At 57.5% G+C, this 17,961-nt stretch overlaps 1 protein-coding gene across 16 annotated transcripts in view; it reads left to right on the top strand.

The window, feature by feature from the left end:
* The window catches only part of DNHD1 (dynein heavy chain domain 1), a 200,898-nt gene that overhangs the window by 34,622 nt on the left and 148,315 nt on the right, over positions 1–17,961 (top strand). The window lies entirely within an intron of this gene.

Here is a 17,961-nt window from a genome sequence, read left to right as displayed (position 1 = left end):
CAGGTCGTGCAGGGTGGGGAGTAGCACTATATGTGAAAGAAAATGTAGAATCAAATGAAGTAAAAATCTTAAATACCCATGGCGGGAAACAGACTAACCATATGTCAGTATCCCTTTACCCTGTGATGGAAGGTAAATTTCTGCAATTGGCTTTTAAACATTGTTTTTAAAATGGGTATTTAAAAAAGTTGGTTTTGATGCTTAAATTGCTATTGTCTATATATTGGAGAAATACTAGAGATAGAAGCAAACCAAAGCCTGTGTGTGGGGGTGGGTGTTTCTTTTACAGCCTGAAATGGATATTGTAAAACTCAGACCTTTAAATAGAAGAAAAACACAGTAATTAGCATAGGCGCCGACTTCTAATGAGCGCCGGTGAGTGCTCGACCCCCTTCTGCCCCCAGCCCTGCCCTGCCCCCACCCCGACCCCATTCCAACCCCTTCCCCAAAGTCCCCACCCCAGCTCCATCCCTTCCCTGCCCCTATTTGACTCCTTCCCCAAATCCCTGCCCCGGCCCTGCCTCTTCCCTTGAACGTGCCACATTCCCACTCCTCCCCGCTCCCTCACGGAGCTTGCTACAGCTGTTTGGCACACTCAGGGAGGAGGCGGTGAGGTGGGATGGGGCAGGGAGCTTAGCTGCCGGTGGGTGCAGAGCAGCCACTAATTTTTCCCCGTGGGTGCTCCAGGGCTGGAGCACCCAAGGAGTCGGTGCCTATGCTAATTAGAATTTCATTTTTAAATTTTACAACACTGTTTCTTCTTCGAGTGCTTGCTCATATCGATTCCAATTTGGTGTGCGCGCGCTGCGTGCACGTTCGTTGGAAGATTTTTACCCTAGCAACATTCGGTGGGTCGGCTGGGCGCCCCCTGGAGTGGCGCCGCTATAGCACCGGGTATATACCCCTGCCGACCCATCCGCCCCTCAGTTCCTTCTTACCGCCCGTGTCGGTCGTTGGAACAGTGGAGCGCGGCTTAGCTGACCTCCACTTCCCTAGCTACTCGTAGTTCTCTCGTTCCTTGTTGTGTATATAGTTAAAAACTTTTTATATAGTTCACTTTAGTTTATTACTTTATAGTATATTTAGTATAATAATAGTTAAGAGGGATTTGGGGAATAGCCCCTTCCCCGCACCCGGTGCCGGGGCCCATGCCCGGTTCACCGGGTTTCAAACCGTGCTCGGCCTGCCGCAGGCCGATGCCGACAGGAGACTCGCATGACTCCTGTCTGAAGTGCCTCAGGGAGTCGCACCTGACAGCTAAGTGCCACATTTGCAAAGCTTTTAAGCCAAGAACAAAAAAGGAGCGGGACATTAGACTAAAGCAGCTCCTCATGGAGGCGGCTCTCACCCCTCAGCCTTCGGCACCGAGCGCTGGTCACTCTTCGGACAGAAGCACCTCCTCGGCACCGGACCGCGCCAGTATGGCCAAGGCTCCTCGGCACCACCCGTCGCCGGCACCGAGGCCGGCTCGATGCTGCTCCCTCTCCCCGAGGTCGAGAAAGACTAAGACTCCTGCTGCTTCCGTGCCACCTGCACCGCAGCCAGAGAGCTTGTCCAAGTCGGACCGCCCGGCGCTGACACCCGCCGCGGCACTGACGATGTCTGCACCGTTGATTCCGGTCCCACAAGGGCCGTCGAGTCCGGTGCCTGTCAGCTCCCCGGCTAGACCCGTGGTAGAGCTTAATATCCTGTCCACGCCGGGGACGTTCTCAACGGCGAGGGATCTGATTTTGATGACAAAATCGACGCTGCCTCCGCCCCCGGCACCGCCGGTGCGGGCGATACAGTCTATAGGCAAGCCGGCCTTGATTCGGCCACCCTCTGTCGGCACAGCAGACCGGCACCGTTCTAGATCACGGTCCCGCAGATGTTCCAGGTCCCGACGGCGCTCCCGCTCCCATCGCCGCTCGCAGTCCCGGCACCGTTCTCCTCTGCGGTACCGGTCGCACTCGCGGCTCCGGTCGGCATCCCAGTCACCGGCCTGGTATTCTTGGCACCGCTCCAGCTCCCGGCACTGCTCCAGGCACCGTGACTCCCGTAGCCGCTTCCGACGCCGAGCCTCGAGATCACAGTCGACCTCCCGGCACTGCTCCGATCGCAGGTCCTGATCTCGTTCCCGGTATCGGTATGCCTCCCGGTACCGGTATCCGGTGCTGAGTAGAGCTAGGCCTGCTAGAGACATGGACTCTGCTCAAGGCCTCTCCGCTCCTCCATGGCCTTCCAGGCACGCTTCAGAGTCGTCCCGCGCAGACAGCTATTATGCGCAGGACCGCGAGTCTGATGTGCCCACCAGGGTCTTCCAAGAGGCACAGGCCCAGGACCTAGGCCCACACCAGTGGTCCTTCTGGACGCCTTGGGCGTACCACCAGGCCCAAGGGGCACCAGTAGTCCCATCCCGCTCGGCACCATCAGAGCACCGGGTGCCAGAGGCGACAATCAGCCGTCCACCTCCCGCTGGTACGGAGGAAGCTCCAGTCCACCCACCAGACTCCCCAGTCCCACTGGAGCAGGAGGTTGCTCAGGAGCAAGAGGCCACGCAGGACCCTCTCGTCCCAGGTGTCTCCTCTTCCTCTTCTCCAGACGAGGCGGTGGCAGGGACATCCTCCTCGGGTCCTCCTCCAATCGACCTGAGGGCCCACCAGGACCTCCTCAGGAGGGTAGCACTCAACATGAACCTCCAGGTAGAGGAGGTCCCAGAGGTGGAGGACCTGGTGGTGAGCATTCTGTCGGTTGATGCTCCCACCAGAGTGGCCCTACCATTTATTCGTACCATTCAAGCCAATGCAGACACTATATGGCAATCGCCGGCCTCCATCCCACCTACGGCCAGGGGAGTCGAGCGTAAATATATGGTACCCTCTAAGGGGTACGAGTATTTATATGTCCATCCTTCTCCCTGCTCACTGGTCGTTCAATCAGTTAATGAGAGGGAATGCCATGGCCAGCAGGCGGCAGCCCCAAAATCTAAGGAGGGTAGGTGAATGGACCTGCTTGGCCGTAAGGTGTACTCGGCGGGCGCCTTATAGCTCTGGGTGGCGAATCAACAAGCCCTCCTCAGCCGCTATAATTACAACACATGGGCGGAGGTGGGGAGATTTACGGAACTACTCCCTCAGGGTTCCCGCCAGGAGTTCGCTGCCTTCTTGGAGGAAGGAAGAAAGGTGGCCAGAACTTCCCTCCAAGCCTCGCTCGATGCAGCCGACTCAGCAGCCAGGACTCTGGCCTCAGGTGTTGCCATGAGGCGTATCTCATGGCTTCAGGTTTCCAACCTTCTACCCGAGTTGCAGTACACCATCCAGGACTTGCCGTTCGATGGTAAAGGCCTCTTCTCGGAGAAGACTGACCCTAGGCTGCAAAGCCTGAAAGACAATAGGGTCATAATGCGTTCGCTAGGCATGCACACGCCAGTGACCCAACGCAGACCCTTCCACCCCCAACCTCCCTGTCCGTATTTTGTGCCTAGAAACAGGCAGGACTTTGACAGGCGGCGCGGCCGAGGTGGGCGTAGACACCAATCAGGACCCCAAAGGGGCAAAAATCAAGGTCCCTCCAAACCACCAGCGGGACCAAAATCTAACTTTTGAAGGTGCGCCCGAGGACGGCGTACCAATTATAGGCCAGGATCCTTCTCCAACCGTCTCTCCTACTTCCTCCCAGCGTGGTCCCAGTTAACCTCGGATCTCTGGGTCCTATGCACGGTGGAATATGGATACCACCTCCAATTTGTTTCAACCTCACCCTCCCACCCTGTCCCTCTTCAGGGACCCCTCTCATGAGCAATTCCTCTTGCAAGAGGTGCGGTCGCTCCTCGCCATGGGGGCTATAGAGGAGGTGCCAAAGAACGAAAAGGGCAAGGGGTTTTACTCCCGTTATTTCCTAATCCCCAAGTCAAAGGGTGGTCTCAGACCCATCCTAGACCTGCGAGGACTCAACCAGTTTATGGTAAAGTTGAAGTTCCATATGGTATCCCTGGGGACCATTATCCCGTCAGTGGATCCTGGAGATTGGTATGCCACCCTCGATATGAAGGGCGCATATTTTCATATCGCCATTTTTCCTCCGCACAGGAGGTACCTCCGTTTCTTCTTCGAGTGATTGCTCATATCCATTCCATGTAGGCGTGCACGCGTTGCGTGCACGTTCGTCGGAAGACTTTTACCCTAGCAACTCAGTGGGTCGGCTGGGCGCCCCCTGGAGTGGCGCCACCATGGCCGCGGATATATACCCCAGCCGACCCACCCACTCCTCAGTTCCTTCTTACCGCCCGTGTCGGTCGTTGGAACAGTGGAGTGCAGCTTAGCTGACCTTCACCTCCCTAGCGTTCTCAGACTCGCGGCACCACTCTAGATCCCGGTTGCCATTGTACTTCTCCCAGCACCAGTCGAGGTCACGGCACCGTTCCTCTAGAAGCCGCTCCAGGCGCCGATACACCAGGTCCAGGTCGACCTCCCGGCACCGAGCCGGTCGCAGGTCCCAGTCCCGTTCTCGGCACCGCAGTTTCTCCCGGCACCGCTCCCTGGTGCGGAAAAGTACCAAGTCGGTGGGAACGTCGGCTGAAGGCCTATCCGCCCCACCATGGCCGTCCAGGCATCCCTCGGCTTCCTCGCACATGGGGAGCTACTATTCACAAGACCCGGAGGCAGACATACCGGAGGGCCTGTTTCAGGAACCGCAGCCTGATACGCAGAGTAGCCAGCAGTGGCCCTTTTGGACACCTTGGGCGTACCATCAGGCCCAAGGTGCTCCCATTGCTCCATCACGAGCCGCCGCCTCGGACCGTCGGGCCCCCGAGGCCACAATTAGTCGCCCTCCACCAGCAGGCGGGGACGCCCAGTTGCCACCTCCAGTCGTCTCCCCGGTGCCTCCTGAGCAGGAACCGCACAGACCTCAGCTCGAGGAGCAGATACCGGATGTCCTGGCCCCCGGGATATCGTCCTCCTCTTCGCCTGACGAGGCAGTGGCGGGCGCGTCATCCTCGAGTCCACCTCCAGTCGACCTTGCTGCTCATCAGGACCTCCTTCGGCGGATTGCCCTAAATATCAGCCTACAGATAGAGGAGGTCCCAGAGGTTGAGGACCCTGTGTGCAGCATCTTGGCAGCGGACACACCCACAAGAGTGGCCCTGCCATTCATTAAGACTATCCAGGCCAAGGCAGATACCCTTTGGCAATCGCCGGCTTCAATTCCACCGACGGCTAAGGGGGTCGAGCGGAAATATATGGTGCCATCCAGGGGGTATGAGTACCTTTACATGCACCCTCCTTCCTCCTCCCTAGTCGTCCAGTCGGTAAATGATAAGGAGCGCCATGGTCAACCGGCCCCCGCACCGAAGTCCAAAGAGGCCAGAAGGATGGACCTCCTGGGCCGTAAAGTATACTCAGCGGGCGCCTTGCAACTCCGAGTTGCAAATCCGCATGCGTTGCTGAGTCATTATGACTATAATACCTGGATGGAGATGGCGAAGTTCCGGGAGTTGCTTCCCCTGGATTCCCGCCAGGAGTACAAGGCCTTCCTGGAGGAAGGAAAGAAGGTGGCTAGAACATCCTTGCAGGCCTCCCTGAATGCGGCTGACTCCGCAGTCCGAACCTTGGCAGCAGGTGTTACCATGAGGCGCATCTCTTGGTTGCAGGCTTCCACCCTTCCACCTGAACTCCAGTACACCATTCAAGATTTGCCCTTTGAGGGAAAGGACCTATTTTCGGAGAAAACTGACTCTAGGCTTCAGAGCCTAAAAGACAATCGGGTTACTATGCATAACCTCGGTATGCATACGCCTGTCACCCAGCGCCGCACTTACCGTCCTCAACACTTCCGTCCCTACTCTGTCCCTAGACATGGACAAGACTTTAGCAGACGCTGAGGACGAGGAGGCCGCAGGCGCTATTCCGGCCCTCAATCAGGCCAAAATCGCGGCGCCTCTAAGCCGCAGCCGGACCCGAAGACGTCCTTTTGAAGGCACGCCCGGGGACAGCATACCTTTCCCAGTTTGGGATCCTTCCCCCCTGTTCTCCAACCGCCTCTCTTATTTTTTCCCTGCGTGGTCCCTATTGACTTCAGATGTCTGGGTCCTGCGCACCGTGAAGCACGGATACCACCTCCAGTTTGCTTCCACCCCGCCTTACCGTCCTCCCTCCCAGTCCCTCTTCAGGGACCCCTCTCACGAGCAATTCCTCTTGCAAGAGGTGCAGACACTCCTCAGCATCGGAGCAGTGGAGGAGGTACCAAAGAAAGATTGGGGCAGAGGGTTTTACTCCCGTTACTTTCTAATCCCGAAGTCAAAAGGAGGTCTCAGGCCGATCCTCGACCTCCGTGGCCTCAACAATTTCCTTTTGAAGTTAAAGTTCCGGATGGTCTCCCTAGGGACCATCATCCCCTCCTTGGACCCCGGGGACTGGTATGCTGCCCTCGACATGAAAAACGCTTACTTTCATATAGCCATATTCCCTCCGCACAGACAATTCCTCCACTTTGTGGCGGGCCGTCGACACTTCCAGTTCGCGGTCCTTCCTTTCGGCCTCTCCACAGCACCTCGAGTGTTCATGAAGTGCATGGCAGTGGTAGCCGCCCACCTCCGGCGCCAAGGGCTCCACGTGTTCCCCTACCTGGACGACTGGCTCCTGAAAGGGGCTTCCAGGGAAAAAGTCAGGGAGCATGTGCGAGTGGCACAGGACCTGTTCACGAGCCTCGGCCTGCTGCTCAACGTGGACAAATCCACCCTGGTTCCCACGCAGAGGCTGGACTTTATAGGCGCGACCTTGGATTCTTCTTCGAGTGATTGCTCCTATCCATTCCAGTTAGGTGTGCGCGCCGTGCGTGCACGGCATCTCGGAACTTTTTTACCCTAGCAACTCCGGCGGGCCGGCTGGGCGCCCCCTGGAGTGGCGCCGCTATAGCGCTGAATATATACCCCAGCCGGCCCATCCGCTCCTCAGTTCCTTCTTACCGCCCGTGACGGCCAATTGGAACTGTGGAGTGCTCTTTGTCCTCCACGACCCTAGCTCTCGCTTGTTGTTTGTATATAGTTAGTTTAGTGATTAGTTTTACAGTTAGTTAGTTAGATAGTTAGTGTTAATAGATAAGGTAAAAGGGGGGGGTTTCCCCTTTTGCCTCACCCGGTGCGGGCTCATGCCCAAAGCACCGGGCTTTAAGTCCTGCGCTGAGTGCCAGAGGCCTATGCCCGTCGGAGACCCACACGACGCCTGCCTCCGTTGCCTGGGCGAAGGGCATAGAACAGATAAGTGTTCGCTCTGTTCTACATTTAAACCGCGGACTCGAAAAGAGCGGGATATCCGCTTGAAGCAGCTCTTGATGGAAGCGTCGCTTCAGCCACCGGCACCGTCCGCGCCGGCACCGCGAGCTTCCTCGGTGCAGAGCGCACCGGCGGCACCGAGCCGCTCCGGCTCCACGGCACCGAAGCCTCAGAAAGCGGCTACAAAGTCTCGGCACCGCTCGCTTTCGCCTTTGAAAAAACATAGGCTGGCGAAGGCACTGGCGCAGGCTCGCGCTGAGGACTCGGCAAAAGCGGTTGCGCCACTTGCGGCCCCCGCGGTGACCGTGCACAAGCCGTGCACTGGACCTTTGACTCCGGCGCCGCAAGGCCCGTCGAGTCCAGCACCGCCACGCTCCCCGGTACCGTCCGTGGTTGAGCCCCGGCTGCCTTCGACGCCGGAGACATTCTCTGAGGCGCGTGAGCTGATTCGGCTCATAGAGGCACCGAGCCTCCGGCCCCCGGCACCGCCGGTGCGGGCTGTCGTGTCGGCGGGAAAGCTGGCCAGAATGACCCAGCCGCCCTCGCTGGACAGACGACATGGACGGCACACCCGGTCCCGATCACGTTCCCGGTCCCGTGGCAGATCTCCGTCCCGTCGCTCGCGATCTCGGCACCGCTCGCCATCACGGTACCGATCGCCGTCGAAAAGTCGGTCGCAGTCCCGGTACCGCTCGTCATCGCGGTACCGGTCGTACTCCCGGCGCCGCACGAGGTCCAGGTCGCCATCGCGTCGGCACCGCCAGAGGTCACCGTCCCGGCACCGCGACTCGCGCGGGCGCTCCCGGCACCGGAGGTCTCAATCCCGGTCGAGCTCCCGGCACCGGTCGAGCTCCCGGCACCGTGACGGACGTCACTCCCGGTCGCCGTCCCGGTACCGAGCGGACCAGCATCGCTCTTCGCTGCCATCCGGGGACGGACTACCTCACTCCGCAGCGCATTCCGTCAGCGCCCCGGCACCTCCATGGCCATCCCGTCCCGCGTCGTTCGCTTCTGGGACGGAGGGATACGGACTCCTGCCACCCACCCCGCAGGGCCATCCTCAAGGGGCACAGCCGTGGGGCTTCTGGGTTCCATGGGCCCAGTATGAGGCACAGGGGGTGCACTTCTCCCCAAGACCCCTCGCGTCCGAGCGCAGGGTTCCAGAGGCGATGATCAGCCGACCGGCCCCTTCGCCGCCTGCTGCGGAGGCTATACCACCTGAACCCCAGGGGCACGTGCAGCCCGACCCCCCCGCCGAGCACGCGGCAGATCCCTCTTCGGAGCCGGTTATCCAGGGCTTGTCCTCCTCGTCCTCAGGTTCACACTCTGTTCAGCGTGGGTGCCATAGAAGCAGTGCCTCAAGACAGGCGGGGCAGGGGATTCTATTCCCGTTATTTTCTCATCCCCAAAGCGAAAGGGGGGCTACGTCCTATCCTGGACCTTCGCAAGCTGAACAAATACCTGCTCAAGCCCAAGTTTCGCATGGTCACCTTGGGGACCATCATTCCCTCTCTGGATCCGGGAGATTGGTTTGCCGCCCTCGACATGAAGGACGCCTACTTCCATGTCGCAATCTATCCTCCCCATCGTCGTTACCTCCGGTTTGTGGTGAACAACACCCACTATCAGTTCGCGGTGTTGCCGTTTGGACTCTCCACCGCCCCGAGGGTGTTTACCAAATGTATGGCGGTAGTGGCCGCAGCCCTCCGACGTCGTCAGATACACGTCTACCCGTATCTCGACGACTGGCTGGTTCGAGGTCAGTCCCGACAACTCGTAATGGACCAGATGGCAGAAATCCTGGCTCTCTTTCAGCGACTCGGTTTTCTCATCAACGCCGAGAAGTCCACATTGATCCCGGCACAGCGAGTGGAGTTCATCGGAGCGGTCCTTGACTCCACGGTGGCCAGGACCTGTCTCCCTCGCGCTCGACACCAGACGATGGTCTCCATCATCCGGGACCTCGTCACCTTCCCAACCACTACGGTGCGCTCCTGCCTCCGCCTCCTGGGCCACATGGCTTCGTGCACATATGTCACAGCGTACGCGCGGCTCCACCTCCGCCCGTTCCAGTCTTGGCTCGCGTCGGTGTACCGGCCTCATCGAGACCCCATCGACATGGTGGTCACGGTCACCAGGACGACCCTCGAGTCCCTCCGCTGGTGGCTCGACCCGGAGGTCGTGTGTGCGGGAGTCCCGTTCCACCCTCCTCGCCCATCCGCTACTCTGACTACGGATGCCTCAGCGCTCGGTTGGGGAGCTCACCTGGGCGATCTTCACACCCAAGGTCTGTGGTCGCCGCAGGAGCTCGCCCTGCACATCAATGTCCGCGAGCTGCGAGCGATCCGTCTGGCCTGTCGCACCTTCTGCGCTCGCCTGCAAGGCCGCTGTGTGACAGTGTTCACGGACAATACAACAGCAATGTTCTACGTGAACAAACAGGGCGGAGCCCGATCCTCCCTCCTCTGCAAGGAGGCGATGCTCCTGTGGGACTTCTGCATGACCCACTCCATTCACCTGGAAGCGTCCTTTCTTCCGGGAGTGCAGAACACGCTGGCCGACCATCTCAGCAGGTCGTTCCTCTCCCACGAGTGGTCCCTCCGTCCAGATGTCGTCCACACAATCTTCCGGAGGTGGGGATTTCCCCAAGTAGACCTATTCGCCTCCAGGGACAACAGGAAGTGCTACCTGTTTTGCTCATACCAGGGTCGCTCGCCAGGCTCCCTGTTGGACGCCTTCCTTTACCCCTGGACGGATCGCCTCCTCTACGCCTTCCCTCCGTTCCCGCTCGTGCACCGAGTGCTCCTGAAGCTTCGGAGGGACAGGGCCACCGCCATACTCGTAGCGCCGGCCTGGCCGAGGCAGCACTGGTTCACCCTGCTGCTCGAGCTCTCCGTTCGGGAACCCATCCCCCTTCCGTTGTGGCCGGACCTCATCACTCAGGACTTCGGCAGACTCCGCCATCCGAACCTGCAGTCCCTCCATCTCACAGCTTGGTACCTGAGTGGTTGACCCACGCGGAGAGGGACTGTTCTGCAGCAGTCCAGCAGGTCCTACTTGAGAGCCAGAAGCCTTCCACTCGCTCCACTTACCTAGCGAAATGGAAGAGATTCGCACTCTGGTGTGATCAACGAGGTCTCAATCCATTTGTAGTCCTGGTCCCTACCATCCTGGACTACCTCTGGTACCTTAAGGAGCAAGGTCTTGCGGTCTCCTCCTTGAGAGTTCACCTGGCGGCAGTGTCCGCTTTTCGTCCATCCGTAGAAGGTCGGTCCATCTTCTCGAACCAGATGGTTTCCCGCTTTCTCAAAGGCCTGGACCGCTTGTACCCGCCGGTGCGGCGTCCTATCCCGACCTGGGATTTGAACCTTGTGCTGGCCAAGCTGATGGGTCCCCCCTTCGAGCCCTTGGCCACGTGCTCCTTGCTCTACCTCTCCTGGAAGACGGCCTTCCTCGTCGCCATTACATCAGCAAGACGAGTTTCTGAGCTCCGCGCCCTGACGGTTAGCCCGCCATACACCGTCTTCCATGGGGACAAGGTGCAGCTTCGCCCTCATCCGGCCTTCCTCCCGAAGGTAGTGTCAGCGTTCCATCTCAACCAGGAGATCTTCCTCCCGGTGTTCTTCCCAAGGCCGCACGCCTCGCCTCGCCTCGGGAGCAGCAGCTGCATACCCTCGACGTCCGCAGGGCGCTCGCTTTCTACATCGAGCGGACTAAGTCCTTCCGGCGTTCGCCCCAGCTCTTTGTAGTGGTGGCTGACCGCATGAAAGGCGAGCCGATATCCTCCCAGCGGATTTCCGCATGGGTTACAGCATGCATTCGGACCTGCTATGAGCTTGCTCGCGTCCCACCGTGCCGACTCACCGCCCACTCGACGAGGGCGCACGCCTCGTCGGCTGCCTTCCTGGCCCATGTTCCGATCCAGGACATCTGTCGAGCGGCCACCTGGGCTTCGGTCCACACCTTCGCCTCCCACTACGCGTTGGTACAACAGTCTCGAGACGACGCAGCCTTCGGCTCCGCGGTATTACACTCCGCCACATCTCACTCCGACCCCACCGCCTAGGTAAGGCTTGGGAATCACCTAACTGGAATGGATAGGAGCAATCACTCGAAGAAGAAAAGACGGTTACTCACCTGTAGTAACTGTTGTTCTTCGAGATGTGTTGCTCCTATCCATTCCAGACCCGCCCTCCTTCCCCACTGTCGGAGTAGCCGGCAAGAAGGAACTGAGGAGCGGACGGGCCGGCTGGGGTATATATTCAGCGCCATAGCGGCGCCACTCCAGGGGGCGCCCAGCCGGCCCGCCGGAGTTGCTAGGGTAAAAAAGTTCCGAGATGCCGTGCACGCGCGGCGCGCACACCTAACTGGAATGGATAGGAGCAACACATCTCGAAGAACAACAGTTACTACAGGTGAGTAACTGTCTTTTCCACTCTGGCCAAGGCCTGTCTTCCTCAGCCGAGGTTCCTGGCGTTAACGGCCGTCATCCGCAGCCTGCAGGCCTTCCCCACGACCTCGGTCCGCACTGGCCTCGCCCTGCTGGGGCACATGGCGGCGTGCACGTACGTCACCAGGTACGCCAGGCTCCGGCTCCGCCCCTTTCAGATGTGGCTCCACTCGGTGTACCGTCCGGCCAGAGACTCAATAGACACCTTGGTCACGGTGCCGCCGAATGTGCTTCACTCCCTCAATTGGTGGCTGAACCCCTCCGTGGTGTGTGCAGGGTTGCCCTTTCACCCGCCCCAGCCCACGCTGTCTCTGACAACAGACGCGTCTTCCCTCGGCTGGGGAGCCCACCTGGGCCAACTGCGAACACAGGGCCTGTGGTCATCAGAGGAGCTCTCGCTCCACATAAACGTTCGGGAACTCAGAGCGGTCCGCCTCGCATGGCAGGCGTTCCGCAAGCTTCTGTCCGGCCGTTGTGTCTCCGTCTTCACAGACAACACAACAGCCATGTACTACATCAACAAACAGGGCGGGGCCCGCTCTTCCCCCCTTTGCCGAGAAGCCATCCATTTATGGGACTTCTGCATAGCACATACGATCGACCTGGTGGCATCCTTTCTCCCGGGAGTTCGAAACACTCTCGCGGATCGGTTGAGCAGATCCTTCCTGTGCCACGAGTGGTCCATAAGACCAGACATTATCCACGCCATTTTCCGCAAGTGGGGCTTTCCCCAGGTGGATCTCTTCGCGACGCGTGCGAACAGGAAGTGCCAAACGTACTGCTCGTTCCGGGGGCACTCACCAGGATCGATCTCGGACGCATTTCTCATTCCATGGACTCACCAACTGTGCTATGCGTTTCCCCCGTTCCCATTAGTCCACAAGGTTCTGCTGAAGCTCCGTCAGGACAGGGCTCATCTGATCCTGATTGCTCCGGCATGGCCCAGGCAGCCATGGTACACCATGCTGCTCAGCCTCTCTGTGTCCCCGCCGATCACCCTCCCCCTCTGCCCGGACCTTATAACTCAGGAACATGGCAGTCTCCGCCATCCGGACCTCCAGGCTCTCCACCTCACGGCGCGGCTCCTGCGTGGCTAGACGCCTCAGAGCTCCGCTGCTCCGCACCTGTACAGCACATCCTGCTTAGCAGCAGGAAACCTTCCACTCGCTCCACATACTTGGCCAAGTGGAAGCGTTTCTCGCTCTGGTGTGTCTCACGGGCTCTTGCGCCCACGGCGGTCTCCGTGCCAGTTATCCTGGACTACTTATGGCACCTTAAAGAACAAGGCCTGGCCTTATCGTCCCTGAAGGTCCACTTAGCGGCCATATCCGCTTTTCATCCGGGCGAAGGTGGGCACTCGGTGTTTTCTCACCCGGTGGTCGCTAGGTTCCTAAAGGGCTGGAACGTCTCTACCTTCAGATCCGTCACCCCGCCCCTACCTGGGACCTGAACTTGGTACTCAACAGGCTCATGGGTCCGCCCTTTGAGCCGATGGCAACCTGTTCTCTCCTATACCTGTCATGGAAGACAGTTTTCTGGTGGCCATTACTTCGGCTCAGAGGGTCTCTGAGATCCGAGCTCTCACTGTAGACCCTCCTTACACTGTCTTTCACAAGGACAAAGTTCAATTGCGGCCGCATCCTGCTTTTCTCCCTAAGGTGGTCTCGGCCTTCCACACCAGTCAAGACATTTTCCTCCCAGTTTTCTTCCCTAAACCTCATTCATCTCCACGGGAGCAGCGGTTACACTCCCTGGATGTCCGCAGGGCGCTTGCATTTTATATTGACCGCACAAGGCCTTTTCGTAAGTCCCCCCAGCTCTTTGTGGCCATAGCGGATCGCATGAAAGGCCTTCCCATTTCCACTCAGCGGATCTCCTCGTGGCTGACAGCATGCATCCGCACGTGCTATGACTTGGCCCATGTCCCAGCGGGCCACCTCACTGCCCATTCTACCAGGGCTCAGGCGTCTTCAGCCGCCTTCCTGGTGCACGTACCGGTCCAGGAGATATGCCGTGCAGCGACCTGGTCATCGGTCCATACGTTTGCTTCGCACTACGCTCTCGTGAAGCAGTCTAGAGAAGATGTGGCCTTCGGCTCTGCAGTTTTGCATTCCGCCACGTCTCACTCCGACCCCACCGCCTAGGTAAGGCTTGGGAATCACCTACATGGAATGCATAGGAGCAATCACTCGAAGAAGAAAAGACGGTTACTCACCGTTGTAACTGTTGTTCTTCAAGATGTTAGAATGGTGTCCCTAGCCTCTGTTCGTCAGAGGATGGAGATGGATGGCAGGAGAGAGATCACTTGATCATTGCCTGTTAGTTTCACTCCCTCAGGGGCACCTGGCATCGGCCACTGTCGGTAGACAGATACTGGGCTAGATGGACCTTTGGTCTGACCCGGTACGGCCTTTCTTATGTTCTTATGTGTTGCTCATATCCATTCCAAACCCGCCCTCCTTCCCCACTGTCGGAGTAGCCGGCAAGAAGGAACTGAGAAGTGGGTGGGTCAGCTGGGGTATATATCTGCGGCCATGGTGGCGCCACTCCAGGGGGCGGCCAGCCGACCCACTGAGTTGCTAGGGTAAAAGTCTTCCGACGAACGTGCACGCGGCGCGCACACCTATATGGAATGGATATGAGCAACACATCTCGAAGAACAACAGTTACAACGGTGAGTAACCGTCTTTTCGTAGCCGACCATCAGCACTTCCAGTTCACAGCCCTGCCCTTTGGCCTTTCCACAGCCCCAAGGGTATTCACGAAGTGCATGGCCATGGTCACTGCGTATCTCCGCCGACGTCGGATACACGTGTTTCCGTATCTGGACAATTGGCTCCTCCGGGGGACCTCTGAGACACAAGTCACCCAGCATGTGGGCGTCGTCAGGGACCTATTCACTCGTCTAGGCCTGGTGATCAATATAGAGAAGTCCTCTCTAGTTCCCATACAGAGGTTAGACTTCATAGGAGCGACCCTAGACTCCAATCTCGCCAGGGCCTGCTTACCACAGCCGCGGTTTCAAGCAATGGCAACAATCATCTGCGGTCTGCAGAATTTCCTGACGACCTCAGTTCGCACTTGTCTCGGTCTCTTGGGCCACATGGCGGCATGCACGTTCGTAACCAAGCACGCCAGGCTCCGCCTGCGTCCGTTACAAACTTGGCTCAACTCGGTGTACCACCCGAGCAGGGACTCAATAGACACAATAGTCACCATTCCCCCGAGCACTCTAGGCTCTTTAGACTGGTGGCTGACTCCCTCCCTGGTGTGTGCAGGGCTACCGTTCCATCCGCCTCAGCCCTCAGTGTCCCTGACAACGGACGCGTCTTCTCTCGGCTGGGGCGCGCACCTCGGGAGCCTTCGTATGCAAGGCCTCTGGTCATCTCAGGAGCTGACACTTCACATAAATGTCCGAGAACTGAGAGCAGTCCGCCTAGCGTGCCAGGCATTCCTGCAACATTTACAAGGCCGCGCTGTCTCAGTGTTTACGGACAACACAACGGCATGTACTATATAAACAAACAGGGAGGGACTCGATCTTCCCCCTTTGTCAGGAGACCATCAGACTCTGGGACTTTTGCATAGCCCACTTGATAGACCTGGTACCGTCCTTTCTCCCGGGGGTTCGGAACATTCTGGCGGATCGACTGAGCAGGTCATTCCTCTGCCACGAGTGGTCGATATGCCCGGATGTTATTCATTTGGTTTTCCAGAGGTGGGGATTTCCCCACATAGACCTGTTTGCTTCCCGCGAGAACAGGAAATGCCAGATGTTCTGCTCCTTCCAAGGCCTCTCACCAGGGTCGATCTTGGACGCATTCCTGATGCCGTGGAAGAACCGTCTGTTTTATGCCTTCCCGCCATTCCCGCTGGTTCACAAGGTCCTGCTGAAACTCCGCAGGGACACAGCGCACCTAATCTTGATCGCTCCAGCGTGGCCCAGGCAGCACTGGTACACCACGCTACTCGATCTGTCACTAGCCAACCCAATTACCCTGCCACTCCACCCAGACCTCATAACGCAGGACCACGGCAGTCTTCGCCACCCAGACCTGCAGGCCCTTCACCTCAAGGCGTGGCTGCTGCATGGCTGAACCAGTCAGAGTTGCGTTGCTCTGCCTCAGTACAGCAAGTACTCCTGGTTAGCAGGAAGCCTTCCACCCGGTCGACGTATCTGGCCAAATGGAAGCGTTACTCCTGCTGGTGCGGGTCACACAGTGTTACCCCCACTGAGGCCTCGATCCCAACCATCTTGGATTACCTCTGGTCTCTCAAACAGGAGGGCCTGGCAGTATCTTCATTGTGGGTACACTTGGCGGCCATCTCTACCTTCCATCCAGGGGGGAGTGGCCGCTCCGTGTTCTCACACCCTATGGTTTCTAGATTTCTTAAGGGCCTGGAGCGCCTATACCCACAAGTACGACGCCCCGCCCCAACATGGGACCTCAACCTGGTTCTAACCAGACTTATGTCTCCCCCATTTGAGCCGTTGGCAACATGCTCGTTGCTATACCTGTCCTGGAAGACAGCTTTTCTCGTAGCCATTACATCGGCCAGGCGAGTCTCCGAGCTTCGGGCTCTCACGGTAGACCCACCGTATACTGTGTTCCACAAGGATAAGGTGCAGTTACATCCACACCCAGCATTCCTCCCTAAAGTGGTATCGGTATTCCATGTCAACCAAGATATTTTCCTTCCAGTCTTCTTCCCGAAGCCGCACTCATCACGACGGGAGCAACAATTGCACTCCCTGGACGTCCGTAGAACGCTCGCATTTTATATCGAGCGCACAAAATCATTTCGTAAAACGCCCCAGCTCTTCGTCGCAGTGGCAGACCGAATGAAGGGTCTACCGGTCTCATCCCAGAGGATCTCATCGTGGGTAACGGCATGTATCCATACTTGTTACGACTTGGCTCATGTACTCTCGAGCCACCTCACTGCACATTCTACCAGGGCTCAGGCTTCATCTGCTGCCTTCCTGGCTCGTGTACCTATCCAGGAGATATGTCGTGCGGCTACCTGGTCTTCGGTCCACACCTTTGCTTCACATTATGCTCTGGTCCAACAGTCCAGAGATGATGCAGCCTTTGGCTCAGCAGTTTTGCATTCTGTGACATCTCACTCCAACCCCACTGCCTAGGTAAGGCTTGGGAATCACCTAATTGGAATCGATATGAGCAAGCACTCGAAGAAGAAAAGACGGTTACTCACCTTTGTAACTTGTTCTTTGAGATGTGTTGCTCATATCCATGCCAAACCCGCCCTCCTTCCCCACTGTCGGAGTAGCCGGCAAGAAGGAACTGAGGGGTGGATGGGTCGGCAGGGGTATATATCCAGTGCCATAGTGGTACCACTCCAGGGGGCGCCCAGCCGACCCACCGAGTGTTGCTAGGGTAAAAATCTTCCGATGAACGTGCACGCGGCGCGCACACACCTAATTGGAATGGATATGAGCAACACATCTCGAAGAACAACAGTTACAAAGGTGAGTAACCATCTTTTCATGTGGTTTTGTAATAATGTTGTCTCCACACAATACGGTCAAACCAAGAGCGACCCTTAGACCAGAATATGAACAAGCTTAAAAGAAAAAGGAGACAACTGAAAAGGGAAATTCTCCAGCATCAGCAACTGACAGACATTTGAACCCAAGTAAATATATTTTGGTTGCTTAAACAGTTTTGCTTTTATGCAAATACAAAGGCATGGGTGGGTTTTGGTGAGATTATAGAGTTAAGGATTTTTTGTTTGTCTGTGTGTATGTGAATTCTGTAAAATGTTTTCTTTGATGCTAAATTGGAGTACCCTGTTTTCCTAAATAGGCTTGTGGTACTCTCTTGATGATGCCATAGTCAGAGCTACCGAGCTACCACTGTGACGGGTTAGATCACAGAACCCCCCTTGGGAGCTGCCACCTGATGTGCCAAGACTACTTCTATCCCTGCCTTCCCTGCCAGCTCAGGACCCCAGCACCCTATCTTGCTGAGCCAGACACGCCCGTCTGCTCCAACACAGACCCAGGGTCTGAATTACTTGCCCCAAAGCTGCAGGTTTACCTGAAAGCATCTTACAGAAGTGTTCCTGTCTTTAACACTCAGATGCCCAACTCCCAATGGGTCTAAACCCAAATAAATCTGTTTTAACCTGTATAAAGCTTATACAGGGTAAACTCATAAATTGTTCGCCCTCTATAACACTGATAGAGAGATATGCACGGCTGTTTGCCCCCCCACAGGTATTAATACATACTTTGAGT

Source organism: Mauremys mutica, chromosome 1 (genome assembly GCF_020497125.1).
Source record: "Mauremys mutica isolate MM-2020 ecotype Southern chromosome 1, ASM2049712v1, whole genome shotgun sequence".
In the NCBI taxonomy this organism is placed as follows: Eukaryota; Metazoa; Chordata; order Testudines; family Geoemydidae; genus Mauremys; species Mauremys mutica.
This window is presented reverse-complemented; position numbering and strand designations above follow the sequence as displayed.